At 35.3% G+C, this 24095-nt stretch overlaps 1 protein-coding gene across 3 annotated transcripts in view; it reads right to left on the bottom strand.

The window, feature by feature from the left end:
- SPATA16 (spermatogenesis associated 16) overlaps positions 1–16541 on the bottom strand; it is a 259451-nt gene extending 242910 nt beyond the window's left edge. For 2 of the 3 annotated variants that reach the window (XM_059163453.1, XM_059163451.1), the window contains exon 1: positions 16457–16541. The gene's annotated coding sequence lies outside the window, so the exon portion shown is untranslated. The other variant, XM_059163452.1, reaches the window with a different exon arrangement.
- Between the last annotated feature and the right edge of the window lie 7554 nt (positions 16542–24095).

The following is a 24095-nucleotide window of genomic DNA, read 5'->3' as shown; positions in this document are numbered from 1 at the left end:
ACCTTTCAAGGACTACCCATAACACCTAGAATAAAATACACATCCCTTATGTTCTGCTCCTTCTGAAAATTCATCACAACTTTCCTCCATTTTCTACTGTTTCAGCCACGTTGCTTTCATTCTGTTCTGCTAATTTAGCAAGTACATTCCTATCTTGAAGCCTTTGTACTAGTTGCTCTGGAATATTTTCTTTACTGTGTTTCATGTTACTCAGATCAAAGCTTAAATGTCTGTTCCCAAAGAAACCTTCTCTGATGAATTAAAGTAACTACCCACCCCAGTCATATATCTATTTCTAATCTCTCCACATCACTTATCACAGTGATATTTACTTATGTATGTTTCATTAGTATCTGTCTTCTTCCACCAGCATATACCTAGTTCACTGCTTTATATTCAGAATGCACTGACATACAGTATTACACAATAAATATTTGTTGATTGGACAAATGGAAGATCGTATCTATATGCACACTTAGTGAAGAATTAAAAATTATCTTTTTTCCCACTTGCTGCATCACATTACAAATGCTTAGACAGTTTAGCTGAAAGTCACCTAAATAGAAGGAAGCTTTTTACAACTGGATTTCACCATTGAAAGCTTTTCTGTGGCATCCTGATTCTTCTCTTTCCTCTTTTCTTTTCCTTCCTACCCTTCCCATTTCTTTTTTCTTTCCTTTCTTAAAATTTTTATTGTTTGCTACTTTAAGTCATTTACGACACACTAACTCTGGTCTTGTCTAGTTTAATCATTGTTAGAGAATAAATAATTATTTTCTGATTCTTTGTTGACATAAATTATGGCTCATACAGAACCAAAAGCATTAGAAAACTAAGACCTTTCCAGTAAAGTGATAATGATATAACTTGCTATCTTTACAAGTGCAGTCCATGAGGATATGTCTATACTTCTCTAAATTCTTTAATCTAGTAGGTTTGTAAAAATAATAATTCATATGCTGTGGCAGGAATATGAAAATAGGGAAAGTAAAATTTTTGTGTACCTCACAGACCTTTGGTAACATTGCTTTAAAAGTTTATCTATTTATTTATTTATTTATAGTAATCTCTGCACCCAGTGTGGGGCTCAAACTCTCAACCCCAGATCAAGAGTTGCATGGTCTTGGACTGAGCCAGGAAGGCACCCCTGGCTACATTTCTTTTTAAAACATAAATGCAATCATCCCACCAAATTCATGGACATCCTGAAAGTTCAAATTTTGTTGTTTTCTTTGCAAACATTCCTCTGTTCTTTTATAAAAGTGATCCAAGTTTTTATCTACTTATGAGGCTGAGACTATATAGGTGTGTAAAGAAACTCTTTTCCCTTTAACTTTGTTCTCCTCTTTAATTGTGTTGGTAGAGTTTTTAATTTTTAGATTTTCATGTTTTATTTCTTAGACTATAACTCAGAATTATAGGAGGAAAGCCTTTCAACATACTCACATCTAATCTTACTTTGTTGATGAAGAAATGGGAGTCTCAGGCAGGTGAAATGACCTGCTTATGGTCACACAGCAAATCAGTGCTTATAAACCATATCATGCAGCCCTCAGAATTCTTTCTACCTCACCCCACTGCCTCCTACCACAACACACAAAGTGAATTGTCACAGTTGTCATTTCCAAATGAAAAAACAAACAAACAAACCATATATTGGATAGCTTAGGGCTTTGTCTGTGTCATGAAATTAAACAGTAACCATGAAGATTTTGTATCTTTTTATCTACACTTTAAATTACTTAATTGCTCATATTTTAAAACATATTTTAAAGTTAAATCTACCTAGAAGTGGGAACTGTATCTTAAAAAGCCAAACAAAACAAAATAAAACAAATCCAACTTTCTATTAGAAATAATTTTAAATTTACAGAAAAATTGTAAGAATAATATTGAAAACTCAACTGCCCTTTATCCATATTTGCCAACAATTTAAACATTTTGGCTACATTCATAATCCTCTCCTTAACATGTATGCTTGTATGTGTGTGTTTAGTGTGGTGTAGACATGTATAGACAGATACACATATATATGTTTATTAGTTATTCTTTTGGAGTCATTTGTGAGTAGGTTGTATACATCATGCCTCATTACCCCTTATTACTTCAGTGCACATTTCTTAAGATCAGTAATATTTGTTTTGTGTAATATATTTATCAAATTCATTGACTTTAACACTGACACAATACTATTGTCTAATCTACAGTCCCAATTCTAATTTTGTCAGTTGTCTTAATGATGCCCTCTTACTATTTTTTCCTTCAGTGTAAGTTTCATTCTAAGATATATAGTGCATATAGTTGTCATGTCTCCTCAGTTTCTTTTGCTCTGAAACAGTTTCCCAGGCTTTTTCTTGTCTTCCAAGTCACTGGCATTTTTGAACAGATTATAAAGTCTACCTCAATTGGGGTTTGTCTGATATTTCTACATGATTAGACTTGGGTTAAGGCTACCCAGTCAGAATACTACAGAATGATGTTGTGTCTTTCCTCAGGTATTACATTCGAAGGCACACAATGTTCACTTGCTTTTCTTTGGTGATGTCTGTTTTAATCACCTGGTCAACATGTTAGATTTCCCTCTGGCAACTTAAAAGCAGCCTCTGGGGAGACATTTTGAAACCATGTGATTATTCTGCTCCTCATCAACCTTCTCTCTCCCAATTTAGCAACTACTGAGGATCTTTTGACTGACCAATCTTAATGATAGTTCCAAAATGGTGATTTTTCTCTTCCCAATTTACAGTATTACTATAATGCTTACACAGAGGGTTGACCACCACTAAATTATTGATAAAAACATGTTTAGCCTTTTCCCAAAATACTGTTTGACTTTATGTATCCTCATTTTTTTAAAAAAGTAAAACCTGTGCTTTCAAGAAATATAAATTAAGTAAGAGTACACACAAACATTTACCTAATAAGGACTGTTTTAAAACATTTTAAAATCTGAAAACTGAATTTTGAACAATGGAAGGGACTCACAGGGCATACGTATTCCAATTCCTTCATTTTGAAGATAAGGACCAGAGAGAGCATATCCCTATTTGGTGGCAACAGTAATACTTGAAGTTGATGTATAGACTCTGGTTCTAGATTTCTATCACATCCACATTTCTTTAAATGTAATCGACATTTATTTGTTAAAAACATAATGTCTTCATTAGTTGGAAACAAAAGCTCATTGCATTAAATAAGCAAGATAAGGGAAGATTACAGTGATGACTTAAAAAAAATTTATATATTTTTTTTAATTTCTTTTTTTTAATTTTTTATTTTTTATAAACATGTATTTTTATCCCCAGAAAAAAATCTATCTTTTAAAAATCCATTAATTTATTTAATTATTCATTCATGATTGACTAATAAGCTCCTCTCTATCATGATCTGTGTCAGCATGGAATGCAATGTTGAACTAGAGATCACTTCTACTCTCAAAGAGTTTATGATTCAGTGGAGATTCTGTTAGTATGCACCAGAATCGGCTGAGGCCCCTTAGGTTCCAGGCCCCACAGATTTCAGTCACTAGGTCTGGGGTAGATGTACAGGTATCTGCATGTTTAATAAGCAGAGAAGGGCTACAGTAGAAATACAAGAGGTCCAAAACATTAATATGGTTACTATATATGCACCACCTCTTGACTTTCCCACTTCATCTCCCACCACTTGAAATTAAAAGTATTAGTAAAATGGGACACCTGGAAGGCTCAGTTGGTTAAGTGTCTGCCTTCTGCTCAGGTCATGGTCCCAAGATCCTGAGACAGAGTCTCGCATAGGGCTCCCTGCTCAGCAGGAAGTCTGCTTTTGTCTCTGCCTGCCACTCTCCCTGCTTGTGCTCTCTCTCTCTGACAAATAAATAAATAAATAAAATCTTTTTTAAAAAAAAGTATTAGTAAGACAAATATATAAATGAAAGTATTAATAAAAACAATACCAAACAACAAAATAAATTTTTAAAATGTTCAACATTCAGATATTATTATGCTAATTGCTTTTTTGAAATTTTAAATTCTAGACCAGATTTTTTCCAGAAAGTTGTTTTTTGGGAGGTGCTATTTGCTGGTGCCCTAAGCATGCTCATGGTCAGTCTATTCCAAGGAAGTCTGACATAGTGTTCTGGTGACTAGGCTGGCCCAGGGCCAATGCATTTGCATGCTTCCTTCTGATGAGGTAAACTGGAACCTCAGTTGGCACTGATGAAGCAGACTGCCAGAAGACAGAGGATGCAGTAGCAGCTGATGCTCAAGAAACACTTTAAGGTCTACACACTTACCTTCCCCAAAACTAAGTTTATAAGGATGAATTACTGGTAGATATTCAATCATCCATTTGGTAAACAAGCACTTGTTGAATGCCTTCAAGGTGAAAATACCGGGCTAATTCCTGGGGTAGATTGTGCTTCATGAGAGCTTGGGAGCAAGAGATCAGAGCTGCTATCTGGCTTTCCTGGGAGGGTGTTCCAAGCTTAAGAATCAAAGTGGCATAGAGGACAAGACATGCCTTTTGGACTTAAAGAGATATGAATTCAAATCCTAATTCTATTTCTTGCTGAAGAGACTACTTAACTTCGATAGATCTTTTGTTTCTTTATCCTTAAAACATGAAAATGAATTCATTCCCCATAGGGAAGATTGAAGGATTAACAAAGCAACAACATGTGTTAGGGACTAATGCATCATCTGGCACATAATAAGTGTTCTACAAAGGATAGTTGTTAAATATAGTGTATATACTATATCATGAACTAATTCCAAACATAATAATGTTTATACATAAACATATGAGTAATGTTTAATTATAAGTGCTTCGTTTTATATTGTAAAACTGTTTGTATGCACACACACACACACACACACACACAATTTTTCTCCCTATATTTCACAAGTTGGTAATTAATATTTCCACACACAAAAAAATGAATCTCAAGACATTTGCTCCCTGAGGAGTTTGTGTCCTGGAGAGCAATCAGTAAAATAAGAGAATACCAATCACAAGTAGAGATAGCTCATCTACTTTCCACTGTTATAATACATCCCCGCCCAAATATAGCATGATTCATAAAATGGGTACACCACAGGTAATGAATGAATAATTAATATTCACCACTCTTACCTCACAAGTAGAACCTGAGGCATGAAGATGAGACTGCTTCTAAATTATTTCTCCCTGAGGCTGAACTGGATGTTTATTTTCACATAAGATCATTATAAATCCCTGTAAAGTATCTTCAGAATGGGATTGGAGATAGATAGAAAGTAAAGATAGAAATCTCCTAATCTCCCAACATGTTATATAATAAAACTATCACTGTTGTCATTATAATATCTTAAAATATGTTTACACTGCATTTCAATTTAACAATCCCTAAGCTGTCCTTTCCCTTAGAAGTTGAAGAATAAAGAGTCATTTTTAACACTTCAGAAACTCTTAGATAAGATTATTTACATGATTTGCCTAAAGATTAATGGCATAATGTTGTATCACACTTACCACAGAACCTAAGAGGAAAGAGAAAGCGAGAGAGAAAGAGAGAGATTGATTTATCTCCCTATGTGTGTATGCCAAGCCATTTCACATAAACATGCGAGTCAAAGTAGGGTTTACCTGATTCTTTTCTAGATTTCGTTTGATATTTTACTGAATGAACTATGAAGTATTTTCAAACAGAACTCTTTAGATCTTATATATATTGTTCATTTTTGCACAAACAATTTTTTTTATATTTAATATGACTTCATTGCCTCCCTTGTTAAAGCCAGCAGACTCAGTTTACAAACCTCTGAGCTACTGTTGGCTGCTGCCTTCTTTCCCAATGAAAGGTACAAGTTGACAAGTACCATGCTTCTTCCTTTCAACCCTCCAATAGCCCTCTCCCTCTGGCTCAGGTTGCTCAAAGCACAGATCCCCTCTTACCCATTCCCAGGTTTGAAACACACAGCCTCATTTCAAAGTATAGCCAGCATCCCTCTACTTTCCTCTGGAAGATAAAAAGGGGGGTAACGCGGGCAAAGAGGGCTCTCTGGGCCTCCCTTACCAAATATACCACACTGCCCTTTCTCCCCCTCATCAAGAAAGACAGAAAGAAACAAAATCATTTAATTGCTTCCCACTACAGTTTTTTAGTATTATTATTTGAAGATTTTTTTGAATCTTTTTCTGGTATAAGTAGTGATACTTATTTTGCAGAAACACATTTGTCTGCAGGAGAAATTAATTTTAGAATTAAGATAGAGGAGATATAAAAATAGTTTAGAAATACATTTTCTACTTTTTCAATCAGGTTTGAATTATACTTAATGAAGATTTACAGGTTTCTGGAATTGAGAAATATTTGAAAACTGATTGTATATTAATTATCCACTAATATTTTCCTAATTAATCTCTGAAAAAGAGAACCATGAAGTCAAAGGAACTGCTTGGAAAAAATTTTTGATGTGTATCAAACTTGAAGCCATACTTTTTTTTTTTTTTTTTTTTTTTTTTAAAGATTTTATTTATTTATTTATTTGACAGAGAGAAATCACAAGTAGATGGAGAGGCAGGCAGAGAGAGAGAGAGAGAGAGGGAAGCAGGCTCCCTGCTGAGCAGAGAGCCCGATGCGGGACTCGATCCCAGGACCCTGAGATCATGACCTGAGCCGAAGGCAGCGGCTTAACCCACTGAGCCACCCAGGCGCCCCTGAAGCCATACTTTTTAAATTAGTGATTTTCACAGTCTGAATCTGCCAAAATGTATCAAACTATTTGGTTACATGTCAGGTTCTGCTATGGTGGAGAGATGTAGTAGTTTGCAGCAGATCATAACTTTTCTTGAAAACAAACAGAAAAACAGTATAAAATACCAAATTGTCTGAGAGTATTAGGATGCTGGGAAGGCAATGAGAAACAGAGAGGGTATAAATTCTATACTGAAGTGACTTAGAGCCATTTTTATCCTGGGGGCATTTGCCAATTGGGCATAGGGAGGTAACTGAGAATCTCAGCATTGGAACTGGGGAAGGAGTGACAAAAAACCAGCACAGCTTTGGGTAGGTATCTGAGGGGCCTCAAATACAGAGATGTTTATCACATCAAAAAATGCCAATTTCTGGGCCTTCATGTGGCAGAATACCAAAGACCTAAGTGGAAAGACTCTGAAAAGCAATGCAAAATTTGGCAGTCTTGACAGAAAGGACCTGCAGAAGGAAGGGGAAGGGCCTTAGAGAAACACCGGACTTTCAGCTGAAAATTCTTGAGAACCAGAGTGAACCATACGTAAAGGTACACTCTTTCCAGAGCTTCAACCCAGCCTCAACATGGAACAGTTCATGATTAAATTATGATGAACTATGATGTTATCTGCCTGGTGAAGAGAGGGATGAATTCATTACAGAGGGAAATGCAACACTGCATCCTCTATAATATTCTATACATAATTGTCAATCTTTAATAAAAAATTAGGTATGCTCCCCAGACTCCCCACGATAACATAATCAAGAAACCAAAAGAAAAAGTAGACAATAGAAATGCATCCATAGATAAACATGATATTGGAGTTAGCTAAAGAATTTAAAATAACTAACATAGTCAAAACAACAGAGAGTGACAACATAAAGAACTTTACCAGAGTATTAGAATCTGTAAAAAAGGATCAAATAAAAATTCTAGAACTGAGAAATACACTGAAATTAATTCATTAGGTAGATTAAATGACCTGATTTTTAGATGCAATAATAGACATAATTAGTAAACTCAAGGAGCAGTAGAACATATCTGAATTTAAGCAGAAAAGTAAACTAATGAAAAACATAGCAAAGAACTTTGGAGAAATGTGGAACACAGTGAAAGTCTAACAGCAGTGTAGTTGGAACCCATATGGAGTACAGAGTGAGAATGAAGAAGAAGCAAGAAAGAATTGCAGTAAGGAATGAAGAGTAATTGTAAAAGTAAATATATATATAAAATAATATATGTAATATATATTGTATTAAAAAATTATATATAATATATAAAATTATATATAAATATAAATAAATAAAATATAAATAAAATTATATATAATATATTATAGATAAAATAATAATATATATAAAATGAATATTGTCAACTGACTGTATAAAACAATAGCAGAAATGTTTTTACCAAGTTTAAAATGTATGTAGAATTAAAAGAATGGCAACGATGATACAAAAATGGGAAAAAGTAAAAGGAATTAAAGAATTCTAATATTCTAAAATTAGTAATAATTTGGTAAGAAGCACTTATATTAGATTGTAATAAGTCAAGGATTCATATTCTAATCTTGGGGTTACATTTTGAAGACTAGTAAAAGAATGCATAACTAATTAGGAAAAAATTAAATATTTCTGATTAATCAAAAAAAAGGGCAAAAAACGAAAGAAAAAGGATCAAATAAAAACCAGGTTAACAATACAGTAGATATCAACCCAGATGTAGCACCAATTACTTTAGATTTAGAAGTACTAAATATTCTAATTAAGAGTCTAAAATTATCACACCGGAAAAAATACAAACCCCAGCTATATTCTCCTTATTATAGATACATCCTAAATACAAGAACAGAGGAAAACTGAAAATATAACTGTGCAAAAGGATACAGCATGGAAACATCCGCCAGGAGAATGGGTTGGCTCTAACTCCAAAGTAGGCTTTATGGCAAGGGACATTAGTAGACATAAAAAAGGTGTGCTAGTTAGTAATTTATTGTCTCCTAACTCCAGAAGTACCCCTCACCCTGTACTTACTGGAACTGAATTCTGCATACTACATTTCTCTTTTTCCAGCTGGCCACCAATAGAGGGTACTAGAGAAACACTGCAAAGCTGCAAAAGAAAGAAAGGACTTTCCCTTCAAGGGTTTGTTTCAGCCAGTATCCTGTAGATCCAGGCAGCATTTTGCAAGAGTCCAGGCAGCATTTACTTCTGCTGTTGTGGCCCTCACAGTTAAGCAAAGGTATCCTTTTGGCAAATTTCTTCATCACATCCTCACTGTTCACCCATTTTCCAGGCAAAGGAATCTCATTTTAGTTATTATTAGTGGTAACTAATAGTTAGTTACTATTAGTTAGTCATGCCCTATGCCCTTAGCGTTGCAGCACCTCCTCTAAGGCTTCACATTCCTTTTCTGTTTACTTTCTCTTAGCTCTAAGAGGTGTAACCTGTTTGCTGTGGGTCCTACCTCTGTAATCCTTGGAGTTCTTTTTCTACTCTTTCTCGTAGTTAGCAGCTATTTAATTCAGTTAACAATTCTTTGTAGTAAATCTGTTTAATGTAGTTTCTGTTTTCTGACTGTAGCTTGACTGATATAAGGTATTATATACAAAAAGGGGATTAGACTTGGAAAAGGTAATATAATTCTAAATCTGTATTCAGTCACTAACATGATTTCAAAATACACAAAGCAAAAAATTCACAAAAATAAAAGGAGATATTGACAAATCTCCAATCATAGTAAAAAAATTTTAACACACCTTTCTCAATAGTTGATTGAATTGCAGACACCCCTCCTAAAAAAATGAAAGAAAAGAAAGAAGAAAAAAAAAAAAAAACCCTCTTAGGACATAGAAGTTCTGGGTAACACAAGTAATGAACTGGGCCTAATTGATATATGTAGAATCCTCCTGCATCAAAGAATATCAGAATGTGCATTCTTTTCCAAATGTACCTGAAATCTTAACCAAAATTGAACATAACTTAATCATAAGTCAAGCCACAGCAAACTTCTCATTTTATATGGAAATAAAAAGGGCCAAGAATAGCCGAGATAAACTTGAACAACAAGGATGGAGAACTTAAACATTATTTAAAATTATTGAGAATTATTATAAAGCTATAGTAATTAAAGCATTATGGTTTTGATGCAAGGATAAACAATTAGACCACTTGAACAGAATAAAAAGCTCAGAAATAGACTCACACATAAATGAGCAGGTAATTTATGAAAAAAGCGACCCTATAATGAAATGAGGGGAATTATGGTCTTTTTAATCAATGGTACTTGGCTAAGTCAAGTGGAAAAAATAAATTTGACTCCCATCTTATGTAATACACAAAAATCAATCCCAAATATATTGAAAAACTAAATGTAAAAAAAAAAAAATCAAGTTCTTAGAAAAAAAACAAAATATTTTCATGACTTTTGGGTAAGCAAAAATGTCTTAGGCAGGACACAAAAAGTAACAAACTGGAGTATTTTATAGGTAGTAACACCTGTTCATCAAAATCCATCATGAAGAAAATGAAAAAAGGCAGTTCATGGAATAAAAGAAAATATTTATAATACATATATTTGACATGGATTCGTATCCAGAAGGACTTCTATATATGAAGGACTTCTATAAATCAATATGAAAAATGCAGACAATCTAGTAGAGAAATGGACCCAAATTTTTAGCAAATGTGTACACGTGTCATAAAAGAGGATTTCCAAATGGTCAATAAACTTATTAAAAAGTTGCCAACTTCATTAGTCATCAAGGAAATGCAAACTGAAATCCCAGGTCAGATGCAACCACAAATCCACCAGAATGACTAAAATAAAAAAGAATGACAATACCAAGTGTTGGAAAGTACATTATGTAACTGGAACTATTACAGATGACTTATATGAATTCAAATTTGTACAACCACTTTGGAAAACTGGCAGCACCCCCTTCCTCCTATACTCTATATCTGGGTAATCTTTTTTCCTCCTATAAGCCCAGCAGAAATGCATACTGATGCTGAAAAATACACATGGACAAGAATGTTCTCAGTAGCACTATCCATAAAAATAAAACATTAAAAATATTCCCAATCAACAGTAGAAAAGATACATAAATGGTGGTATATTTATACAATGAAAAAATATTATATGGCAGTGGAATAAATGGAGTATAACTACAAGCTACCACATGAAAGAATCTCACAAGTAAAATGTTGAGCGATACAAAAGAATATACACTGTATAATTTATTTTTTAAAGGGTCAAATGGCAAAACTAATTTGTGGTGTTATTAGTCCCAATAGCGGTCACACTTGAGAGGGTCGGTAGTAACTGAAATGGACCAGGAGGGAGGTCCTGGGATTACTGATATCACCATTTTTTATCTACCTATCATCTGTCTATTCATCTATCTCTATCCATCTATCTATTTTGAGCCATATATTTATAATTTGTGTAGTTTATTTATTTTTGAAGATTTTATTTATTTATTTAATTGGCAGAGAGAGAGACAGCAAGAGAGGGAACACAAGCAGAGAGAATGGGAAAGGGAGAAGCAGACTTCCAGCCCAAGCAGGGAGCTCGATGCAGGACTTGATACCAGAACCTTGGGATCATGACCTGAGCTGAAAGCAGTCGCTTAATGACTGAACCACCCAGGTACCCCTGTGTAGTTTATTCAATACATCTTATACATCGATAAAACGTTTACATTAAGAAAATGGCAAGCCAGGACAGCTTGAAATTTCAAATATTAAAAACTGTGTTTTCCTAAAGCAAGACTTTCCTAAACACATGTTCTCTACTATCCCACCTGTGATCTCTGCATTTTCTGTGTATTAGAGTGGTAATGCAGAGGAAGATTTTGATACAAGGTGTTTTTCTGCAAAATGCACAGCCACACAAAACAAATGAAATGCAGTTCACACAAGTGGACTGAAAATTATTAGATTGTGTGTGTGGTGGGTTAAGTGGAAGAGATTATGTGTTTCTGAAGCCCCTAAAGAGCCTAAATAAACTGCATTGGACATGGAACAATTTTTTGTTATCATTATTATAACTTTTTAAATAGTTATGGTTAAAGAAAAAAGAAAACCCCTCTCTGTGCTTGCTCACTCATGACCTAATCTCCCTACAACAGTTTGCTATATTAATTGGTAACTATGAGGATCTGATGACCAGATCAACGACCTCAGGACCAACCTTATTTCAGTTAACACTCAATCCTAAGGAAAAGGTCGGAAGAAGGATGTGTCAATAATGAGGACTGGAGCGTTTCTCAAACTACAGTTCTCTCCCTCCACCCTCACCCCCAATTCCATCCCATTATTCTTGAGAGCAAATTGTAGATAAGAAAGATCTGAAAGAACAAGAAAAATATTGGAAATTGGGGAGATGGAAAGATAAGTAGAAAACAGAGGTAGCCACCTGCCATTGGAAGATAAGACTAAAGCCAGATGACCAGTTTAGTATGGGTAGTACTGAACAAATTCTGTAACAATACAGTCACACGAAGACCCATGGAAGATAGAATCTCTGCAAGGAAAAGGGGGAAAATGGAAACTGCAAAGGCAAGAAGAAAAGCCTTCTATTAACTGCAGATTATCTGTACATTTATGGAATTTGTCAGTGAATGTATGGGCAACATCTGAAGGGATTCTGTTCATAGGGTGAAATGTATAAATTCATAAAGTGTGTCATTTTAAATGTATCTCAAATTTTGTCCCTTAGGCTGGTAATGACCCTCATGTTTAACATGATGTTCCCTCTACTGTTAACTACACAAGTGAATATAAAAGATGGGGACATTAACTGAGATCTGAACTTTTGAGAATGTCTTGCCTCTAGCACTTAAGAAGATTACATGTATTCAATGTGTTCTTCCTCTATTCTCTTCCTTCTCCGAGTAGGATTCCATGGACTTGCAACACACACACGTGCACACACACACATCTTCCTAAAGTAGAAACTAGGTATGTTCAGCCTGGGAATATATACTGAGAGTTGATTGTGGAGACCGTGGTCTATTGCAATCCCCAACCCCCCATTTTTGTTTTTGTTTTGTTTTGTTTTGTTTTTAAGGTTTCCAAATGTCTGCTCAGCAGGGATGTGAAGTGGTATCATGTCACAGGCTTATTCCTAACACTTTCGCATTAACAAAATTGAGCGGATTTCTAACAAGTTAAATGCACGCTTTTTTGGGAAAGGAGGGGGGTGACAATACAATGTCTTCCCAAGCTATAACTTGGATGATCTTTAAAGACAGCATTGAATTCTTCTGCATGAGTTATACTGGCTAATAGGAATTTAAGTGATAACTAGTGGGAGAGCACTGAAGCATTCATGCATGTGAAATCAGATGAACACCCACAATGTGGAATTTCATAAAGAAAATTATTCTAGCGGAGAAATACAGGCCCAGGTTGAGTGCCAGTAACTTTTAAACTAACATGTGGAGCTATCATCCTAATGAGTAACAACTAAAGGTGCCTAAAGTAAAGCAAGACCAACATTTTCAAGTCTGTATTTTCAAACACTTAAAAAACACCAGCTTGAATGGAATTATATACAATTCCCTTTCTCTGCTGAAGGAAATTTAATCTTACTTTCTAAATTTTGGTTGCATATATTAATGCTTACTCTTGAGAGGTACATGTACAACTTATTTAAATAAATCTTAAATAAATAAAGCTTATTTTACTTAAATAAGTGATATTTTTCAGTAAGATTTATTATTTAATGATCAATATTTTATTTATTAAGATTTAATAACTCTTACTTACTTAATAGTCAGATCAACTAATTCACCTGTGCAAAGAAACGGAAATCAAGAGCTCTGATATGTATTAGTGATTTTTATTTCTACTCAGTGATTATACTAGTCTTTCTGAAACATTTTAAACAATCTGCTTAAAACTATTTACTTAAAACTATTCTACTGAAATCATTTATTACTTGACATGCAATTCAATTCTAGATTGCAATGTGACTTCAACTTTTATTCATCAAGGTTAAAGGGACATGTTCTAATACACAGGTCTAATACACATTTGACATGTGTCGAATCAGCTCAATTACCTTTCAGAGTTGCCTGAAATTTGTGAAATATTAATGATTCAAATACATGAATCCCGAATATTTCATACTAGTTGTATAACATATTATATGGTATGTAAATAAGTGTACCCCCAAGACTTCTAAAATATAGAGATAAAGTTGAATCTTTGCTATCATGCTTATTTTTGTCTTGCTATCATGCTATTTTACAACAGTTTCTCCCATCACATAATTTAGAATGATGTTCATAATAATAATGGTCATTGGATCCTCAGTTTACTCATTTACAAAATGATGTTAATGATAATATCTGCCTCATGTGGTTGTTGAGAAGAGTAATAAAAGAAGGCTTCCTGATAATAGTAGGTGTTCAGTAAATGTTAAGTATTATAATATTGCTATTGTCATTATTATTATTGCTGTTATTGCTCAGCAATTTAAAAAAATTAGACAATTAGGAAAACATCCTACTGGACACATGGTACATGCTGCTTTATCATGTTTTTTTTTTTTTTAATTTAGCCAGAGTGGTGATAAGTCATAGTCATTCCTTAGTGATCTTTAAGCTAGACTGCTGTAGTATTGTATTAATATCCATGAAAAAACATTCAACAAGGCTCTTCATGGGTGCAAAATGTTATAACTTGAATGGTACTTTCCAGAAAGATGACTCAATATATTTTACACTAGGTAAGAGACAATATTCTGGGCTCCCTGATATAAAAGGATTTAAAAATCCTTGAGCATTCGGTTTGTATGGCTTTAGTTACCATAGCCTATCTTTATTGGGCACCTATTTATCTATTTTCAACTGATGTGTCATATAAAAGGAAAAAGAAAAGACAAATTGCAGTCAAATTCTAGAGAGAATGTGGTTTTGGTAGAGAGATGTGGTTTTAGTCAGTGTCTTAATTTGAAAATACTCTCCTGCAGTAAGGAATAAACTGTGGGTTTATGACTGAGATCAGTTTAAGGTTCTCTATCTCATGATTAGGATTCATGTTCATTCATTGTTTTCTTTTAAGTCATAATTAATATCCGATGTACTGATTTCACTGCTCCGAAGATGAAGAACTTTGTGAATTTAGGGCAGTTTCTGTTACAAGCAGTTACTTTCCATTCTGAACAGTGGCAAAAAAAAAAAAAAAGGTCTTTTTCCTGAATGGCTTTTAAAATGATTTCTCTTTGGAAGTATCTTTGAAAATGACCAGATTGGAAGTTTTAGCCATTTGGTTATAATAACACTGATGAGTAATAGATTGAGCAGGGTTGAACAGTTACTTAAAAGTCCAGTTTAAGAACAACAACAAAAAAATCTCAGTTCTATCTTGATTATGTACTTGTGTTGCACACCATGACAACTCACCAACTTAGGTTGGTTCCAAGCACTTGAAAAAGAGGTTTTAAAATTATTTAAACCTCTGTGAAACACCACACAATACAATCTTGCCTTCCGTTGTATCCCCTTCTCCATATCAGAGTAATATTCCATTCCTTATTCAAATCAAGACAATCAAGAAAACTACAGACTGTGTATAGAGTTAGGCAGTTTGAAGGATTCTGACCCGTCTCTCCCTTCTAGTACACTCTTTCTCTCTTCTCCCTTTATTTACTTTTCACTTTATAAAACTATTTAAGCTCCTGCCACACATGAAAAAAACAAAAACAAAAATATAATCCTGTAAAATATTATTATTGGGTCCCAATCAAATTAATTTTTCCATTTGGAGGAAAACAGTCCGACAGCCTACAATAATATTTAAGAGAGCACCTGAATGGCATCCAGGGTGAATTGTGAAAGATCCAAAGCCTTTTGGTGTGCAAAATAACATAATTAGCACGTTAAGTTTAATCATAAGGGGTTAAACAAATTTATCGATACAGATAAATTTTCATGCATTTATTTCAAACTAGTGGCTTACTGAAAATGGTAAACACTTAGCTGGTGTTTCAAAAATGGAGACCCTTCAATGATAGCCTATAAATATTTTATAGAGGAGGAATGTGAAATTTTAAACAAGGTTGACGACTATTTTTCATTGCTCATGCCAACAACCTTCGCATGATGGTAGGCTGCTTGTGAAAGACATTCATTCACAGATTCACTCACTCATACATCAAACACCGTATTTTATGCCAGGCATGATAGAACACATGAATTGAAGACAGTAGTCTTGTGTCTTCGAGAAAGAGAGCTCAGATTGTCTCTGTATCCTACTCAGTAGCACTCATTATCTTCAGTCTAGAGCAGTATCATGGGTCCAGGAAACAACAGCTCGTTCCACAAATGATTTTTTTTAAAAACTTGGGACTCTGAAATAGTCACCGTCTTTCACTTGACTAGAGGTAGATATCCTCAAATTATACACTTCACTGAGGAATACAAATTAGGGTAAAACAAAACAACACAAAATCTGTTACTTTTTAACCAATTAGGATCTTAGCCTTCTCTTTCTCCCTAGGCTAGCGAACCACATTGGAATTCTCTACCTTCTAACCGCCCGCAAAAAGTGATTTTTCTAGGCTACTTATCAGGGTTACCTATAAGCAACTTCCTTGTTCCTCAGGTGGGAAGGAATAAAAGGAATTCTGGTTCTCCCCAACTTACTAGAACTTTCCCCGGAGGAGCAGCCCTTTCGGTCCCACCCAGGCACGAAAGATAAAAACTTGGAATTGAGCCCATGTGAACCTCCTCCTACCTACGCCGTCCTGGCTCAGCCCGCTGCTTCATCTGCGCAAGCCCGGGTTCAAACGTCCCAATCTGAGGCGCCGCGGGTCTGTGCGCTCGCGGAGGCGCGCGGGTTTGAAACGTCACATGCCACGCGACTCCGCCTTGTTCCTCCGCTCGCGGCCCCACCCACCATCTGTGGCAGCCGCAGGCTTCTGATTGACTTCTCTGCAGTGGACACGACTTTTTTTATTTTAATTTTGGGGAAAAAAAAAAAAAAGAAACACACACTTTGTACTTCTGTTTTTGGATTCTAAAAGTAATATGATACTTAAGTATAATTTGGAAAATCGAAAAATATGTACATAAAGCACAAACTACCTGTATACTAAAGAGAAACACTAAGAACATTTATTGTGTATTTTTGTGGTCTTTTTACTACGAATAGATAAAAATGAAATAGATCGTGGTGCTTCTCGGCCTCTAACACGTAAACACGCAGAGATGATATACATAAACTTTATAAAGTTTTGTACATCTTTTTTAAAGGACAGTATGTTTACTCTAAAATATACGTATGTAGGATTTCAAAACCCTGTTTATATATATTAAGGAGAACAACCGTGCACAGTGGTTTAGTTTTGCCTCTTTGCTTTATAAAAATAGTCCAATCAAGGTTTTAACTGCTCTATACTGACATTGACTATAGCTATCTTTTACAAGCTATCTTTTACAATATGATGATTTAAATCGAAGTCTACTCTGTCTTCCTTACCTACCACTAAATAGTATTCATTTTCCATGCCATTTAGCATTCTGCTAAAAAGTTATTTAGTTTCTGCATATTCTACTGAATGGGTATACCATAATTTTATTTTTTTAGAGGTATAGGTGGGTTTTGTTTTGTGTTTTGGTTTTTGCCAGTTTTTCCCAAGCAAGTACGTATGTTTGTGCACATCTTTAGATGTATATTTCGGGGTTATTTCTTTAGAATTATTCTTTTTTTTTTTTTAAAGATTTTATTTATTTATTTGACAGAGAGAGATCACAAGTAGGCAGAGAGACAGGCAGAGAGAGAGAGAGGGGGAAGCAGGCTTCCTGCTGAGCAGAGAGCCCGATGCGGGACTCGATCCCAGGACCCTGAGATCATGACCTGAGCCGAAGGCAGCGGCTTAACCCACTGAGCCACCCAGGCGCCCCTAGAATTATTCTTATAAGTGGAATTTCTAAGTCAAAGAGCATAAACTTTGTAATGGTCCAGTGTCCTGCTGTCATGTTGATTTACTAAAGAATGAAGCTAGTTTATAACCTGCTAATGCTGTGTGATGGTGTATCGTTTTGACTTCCCCAACATCAATTTTTTTCATCTTTCTTAATTTGGTAAGTGAGATATATTTTCCCATTGATGTTTATATTTGCACTTCCTTGATTATCAGTGAAGTTGATTATACATGTCTACTATTAATTTATACTTCTCTAATTATGATTTGTTTATACATTTTTTTCCCCCAGTCTTTCCAAGTTTTGATTTGGTTTCTCCATGAGTAGGCAGCTGCTCTGCTTGAGTCCCTTAGGTTAACACCAATGAATCGTGGTACTTAAGTCAGTAATTGGGCTAAATCTCAATGCCATCATAGGAATTCCTTTAGGGTTTTTAAATATCTGTTGAATTCCCTCCCCCACCCCCATAGATGGCAGGATAGTATTGGCTGGCTTCGATTACTTAGTTACTGCAGTGAGGTAAGTTAGGTTCTTCTGTCCTCATATACAGCTGAGGAAAATTACTTGTTCCATAAATGGCTTGTGCAGATTGCTGAATGGGGATTTGAACCTGTATCTTCCCATTTAGATCTCTACTTTTAATAATCTTGAACTAAAAAAATAAAAATAATCTTGAATTTAAAGTCTTCCCTCCATCATTACAGATCAAACAGTTCAGATTTTGTTAGGTATGGAGTCTATGAATTTCAGATTTGGAAAAAGTTTGCAAAACCAGACAAATGAGTAAGTAATTTCTGAAGAATGCAAAGCACATGAGATTGACTCATATTCTTTAAATGATTATAGGAAAATGAGCCCCCAAAGAGATGAGGCCACAATGCATGGCCATGCAAGTTGTGTATGGCACAACTCTAGAGAGGGCATCATCCACATCCATTATGAATGGTATGGACAACATCCTCTGGGATTGTTCAGTGCCACACCTGCATAAACCTAGGCAGCAGCTTCTCAATATTTATTTAACTTTTATAATCACAAGTGATTTTCAAGCACAGGTCAGTGTAACCCAAAAATAGAGGAAGTGATATTGGATTAGAAACCTCTTCCAGAACATTGCTTTTGGTTATCAAAACAATTGAAAACAAAAAATTTGATGCACCAACGGTCATTGTTCCAGAAAACATCAAATAATATTAAGGACAAAAATTTAAAGCAATGCTGTCCCTGTAGAAATATTGTTAAAACACTTTCTGGTGGTGTGTATTAAGACCTCTTATGTGCCAAAAGAAAGTAGGACTTTTTTTTACAAATACTGGGCAAATGCAATACAGATTCTCTAACACCAGTTACCTGGTGAGCCAGTGAATAGGAGAGTACTCCTATGGATAAGAAAGAAACCATGCAGTTAGCGATGAGCGTTTTATAGCAGAAGGCAATTTAGAGACCATCTTGTCTTGCAGTCACCAATTGAGGTTACTTGTTCAGTCACTCAGCATGAAGTTAGGAGGAATGATTACTAGTGTTTAAAGATTGCCCTAACTGAAACTAGTGCTTGAGGCTTTCTTGAGTTGCTGAAGGTAGGTGTCAGGATAATCTAGACATTTTAGTATTTTGTTTTTAGTTAACCTGCTTTTCCCTCACTCCACCTGAATTGTTAACTATATCACATACTTTAATATTTCATAAACTCAGTCAATAAGTATTAGGTTATTTTGTTTTCAGGAGAAGTGGAGAAGTGTATCATGGTCCTGGAAAGAATACTGGGTTCAGAACGAAAAGATGGGACTTAAGCTCTTCCATTTAGGCTTTGAATTTGTAGCATGTAAGTTTTGAATTGATTACTATTTTTTCTCCTCTAAAACTCTATGCATATATGTATATACATACCTATACGTATATATATGTGTGTGTGTGTGTGTGTGTGTGTGTGTGTATATGTGTGTCTGTGTCTATATGATTTAAGTACATATTTTTAAAAAGAAATATCAAAAAAGACTTTCAGGGGTGTCTGGGTGGCTCAGTTGGTTAAACATCTATCTTCAGCTCAGGTCATGATCCCAGGGTCCTGGATTGAGTCCTGAATCAGGCTCCCTGCTCAGCGAGGAGTCTGTTTTTCCCTCTGCCCCTCCCCGTGCTCCTGTACTCTCTCCTCTCTCTCTCTCTCCCAACTAAATAAATAAAGTCTTTTTTTTTTTTTTAATTTATTTGACAGAGATCACAGGTAGGCAAAGAGGCTGGTAGGGAGAGAGGAAGGGAAGCAGGCTCCCTGCTGAGCAGAGAGCCCGATGTGGGGCTCTATCCCAGAACCCTGGGATCGGGACCTGAGCCGAAAGCAGAGGCTTTAACCCACTGAGCCACCCAGGTGCCCCAATTAAGTCTTTTTTTATCAAAGTAGAAAACACACACACAAAACTATACCATACATTTCTTTCTCTTTTTTTCAAGTTTTTATTAAATTCTAATTAGTTAACATTCAGTGTAGTATTAGTCTCGGGTGTACAATACAGTGATTCAACACTTTCATATTTCACTCAGCGCTCATCGCAAGTGCCCTCCTTAATCTCCATCACGTATTCTCCCCCCCACCTCCCTTCTGATAATCATAAATTTATTCTCTACAATTAAGAGCCTGTTTCTTGGCTTTCCTCTCTCTCTCTCTCTCTTTTTTTCCCCTTTGCTTATTTGGGTTTTTTCCTTAAATTCCACACATGTGGTATTTGTCCTTGACTGACTTCACTTTGCGTAATACTCTCTAGCTCCACCCATGTTGTTGCCAATGGCAAGATTTTATTCTTTTATGGTTAATATTACCATGTATGTATGCATGTGTATATATATGTATATATACATGTATATATATAAACACACACACATATATAGTATATATGAATACATGTATATACATGAATATATATACACACACATATACACATGTGTATATATATATACACACACATATAGTATATATGTATACATGTATATATCTATACCACTTCTTTATCCATTCATCAGTAGATGGACATTTGAGCTGTTTCCATAATTGGGCTATTGCAGATAAGGCTTCTGTAAATATCGGGGCACATGTATTCCTTTGAATTAGTGTTTTTGTATTCTTTGGGTAAATGTCTAGTAGTGTAATTGCTGGATCTTAGGGTAGTTCTATTTTTAACTTTGTCTTCTTTGGAGAAATGTCTGTTCATATATTCTGCTCATTATTAAATTAGATTATTAATTTGGGGGGTGTTGAGTTTTAGAAGTTCTTTATTTATTTTGGATACTAACCTTTTATCAGATATTTCTTCTCCCATTCCATAGATTGTCTTTTAGTTTTGTTGATTGTTTCCTTCACTGTGCAGAAGCTTTTTTTTTTTTTTTCTTTAAGATTTTATTTATTTATTTGACAGAGAGAGAGAAAGCACAAGCAGGAGGAGAGGCAGAGGGAGAGAGAAGCAGGCTTCCTGCTGAGCCGGGAGCTTGATGTGGGGCTTGATCCTAGGACCCAGGGGATCATGACCCGAGCCGAAGGCAGATGCTCAACCAACTGAGCCACCCAGGCGCCCTTGTGCAGAAGCTTTTTAGTTTGAAAGTTTTCCCAATAGTTCATTTTTGCTTTTGTTTCCCTTGCCTCGGAAGATATATCTAGGAACAAGGTTCTATGGTTAATGTCAAAGAAGTTACTGCCTCTGTTGTCTTCTAGGATTTTAATGGTTTCTGGTCTCACATTTAGGTCTTTAATCCATTTTGAACTTGTTTTTGTACATGATATAAGAGAGTGGTCCAGTTTCATTCTTTTGCATGTTACTGTCTAGTTTTTCCAGCACCATTTGTTAAAGATACAGTCTTTTTTCCCATTGGGTATTTTTTCTCACTTTGATAAACATTAATTGACCATATAGTTGTAGGTTCATTTCTGGGTTTTCTATTCTGTTCTACTGATCTATATTTCTATTTTTGTGCCAGTACCATACTGTTTTGATTACTAAAGCTTTGTAATATAAGTTGAAGTCCAGAATTGTGATGCCTCTACCTTTCATTTTCTTTTTCAACGTTGCTTTGGCTATTTGAGATCTTCTATGGTTTCATACACATCTTAGGATTGTTCTAATTCTGTGAAGAGTACTGTTGGTATTTTAATAGGGATTGCATTAAATGTGTAGGTTGCTTTGGGTAGTATAGACATTTTAACGATATTTGTTCTTCCAATCCATCAGCATGGAATGTCTTTCCTTTTCTCTGTGTCATCTTCAGTTTCTCTCATCAGTGTTTTATAGTGTCACCTCTTAGGTTTATTCTTAGTTATCTTATTGTTTTTAATACAATTATAAGTGTAATTGATTCCTTAATTTCTCTTTCTTCTACTTCATTATTGGTTTATAGAAATAAACAGATTTCTGTATGTTGATTTTATGTTCTGTGACTTTACCAAATTCATTTATCAGTTCTAGCAGATTTTTGGTGGAGTTTTTCAGGTTTTTTATATATGCATCATGTCATCTGCCAAAAACGAACATTTTACTTCTTTCTTGCCAATCTGAGTGCCTTTTATTTTTTTTGTTGTTGTCTGAGTACTGTGGCTTGGACTTCTAGTACTATGTTGAATAAGAGTGGTGAGAATAGACATTCCCTGTCTAGTTCCTGAGCCTGCAGGAAAAGCTTTCAGTTTTTCCCCCACTGTGGATGATACATATATGGGTTTTTCATATATGGCCTTTATTATGTCATGTTCCTATCCCTACTTTGTTGAGGGTTTTTTTCATGAGTAGATGTTGTGTATTTATTTCTGATAACTTTTTGAGGAAACTCCATAATGTTATCCCTAGTCATTCTTTTATATATCCTTTGTAAAATATCTATTATATTTGTAATAGTAAATATAATAACTTCTTATCAAAGCCAAGAGATTGATCCTGTCTTTTGCACATACAGGGTAATTTCATAATCAGACTTATGTTTAAAATTCCTTATTATGATTGGCAAAAAATTTGATACAGAAAATACAAGAACTGTGTTTCCTGTTCTTTGGACTAGGCTTAGCAATTACCTCCTGCTAAAGTGCAAAAGCAATTATCTGTTTTCCCTTGCATACACAGATTGTTTAAGATTTGTCCTTGTCTTGAAGTTACAGGAAAAGCAAATTAGTGAGAAGATTTGATATTGTTGAGCAAATTCAGGGCTACTCCTGAGGATGCAGGCTGAAGCCTCATTATTACATCTGGGGCCTTCACCAGTGTGTGGGAGCCTCTGGAGGTAGTTTTGCAAATTCCAGGTATAGCTGTTCTTGGTCATATAGCTATTAATTTCTGTTTGGAAATGGGCAAAGTTTAACTTTATATCCTTCTTGTCTGTTTTGGCATCTCTCTCCTGCTCTCTGCCCCAGCTGCAGTTACTACATTTGGGACTATCAGAGCTGAAGTTTAGAAACAACAGTCCTTAGAACAGCAAACACAGGATTTGAATTTTTCAAAAAAGAATTCAGGAAGAAAACAAAATAAAAATAAAAATGTTCCCGTTAACAGAGCATTGGTTTCTACATATTACTGAAAGTTCACACGCTCTTTTCCCTTCCTCAACCTAATTTGAAATAAACGTCTTAGATTCTACTCCAAATTTGATTTGGATAGATAGAGCTGGGTCTGGGGAAATTATGCCAGACTCTTCTTTCCAATTCTACTTCTGGTTCTGCCACCCCTGCCCCAGTGAATCCATCCTCTGGCCCCAGGCCATCTTCTTGGAAGGCATCCCAGGCCTATTGGCCGTATACTGCCCTTATCATGTTTCCTCTGCTGGGTTTTAGGTAGTGGGCAGTGCTGTGCCTATATACTGGCTCTTGAGAAATACACAAACACTTACCACACAAACATTTATCAATAGAGTGTCAATTTCCATGTATAAATATTCCTACCATGGCCCCTTTTAAGTTACTCCCATGAGATCACTGCACATGTCTTTGAGAAGAGAGGTGTATAATCTCCTCCCAAAGCCAGTAAGCGTTGGCTCCAGCACACTGTGTCTGTTTGACTTTACAGACACCTTCTGAATTTCAGTCCTAGATGTCTCTAGGCTTTTTGCCCATGATCCATTTCTTTCTTCGTTAATTTTTATGAATTACACTTACTAAAAGACAAGACTTTTTTTTTTTTTAATTGGCTGGTTAGTCCCAAGCCGGGTTTTTTGCATGGTCATCATTGTCATTTGATCCCTCTAATTATGCCTCTGTCTACATCACTCCAGCCACTAGCACAATGTGAACCCGTTATTCCTTCTTGTTCAGAAGCATATGGCTGCTTGCTAAATTCCTTCTTTCTTCTTAAGGAAAGCTGCCTATTTTTAGCTCACTTGCCGGACAGACAGCAGACAGGTTCTGAGTTTTATGTATGAGGAAACCTTTCTCTGCTCAGCATGTTATTTCCATTGATATCTTTTGATGACTGCATCCTTCAGGAACCTGG

This window comes from Mustela lutreola, chromosome 2, assembly GCF_030435805.1.
Source record: "Mustela lutreola isolate mMusLut2 chromosome 2, mMusLut2.pri, whole genome shotgun sequence".
Classification (NCBI taxonomy): domain Eukaryota; kingdom Metazoa; phylum Chordata; class Mammalia; order Carnivora; family Mustelidae; genus Mustela; species Mustela lutreola.
Note: the sequence above shows the minus strand (reverse complement) of the source record. Positions and strands in the feature narration are given on the sequence as shown.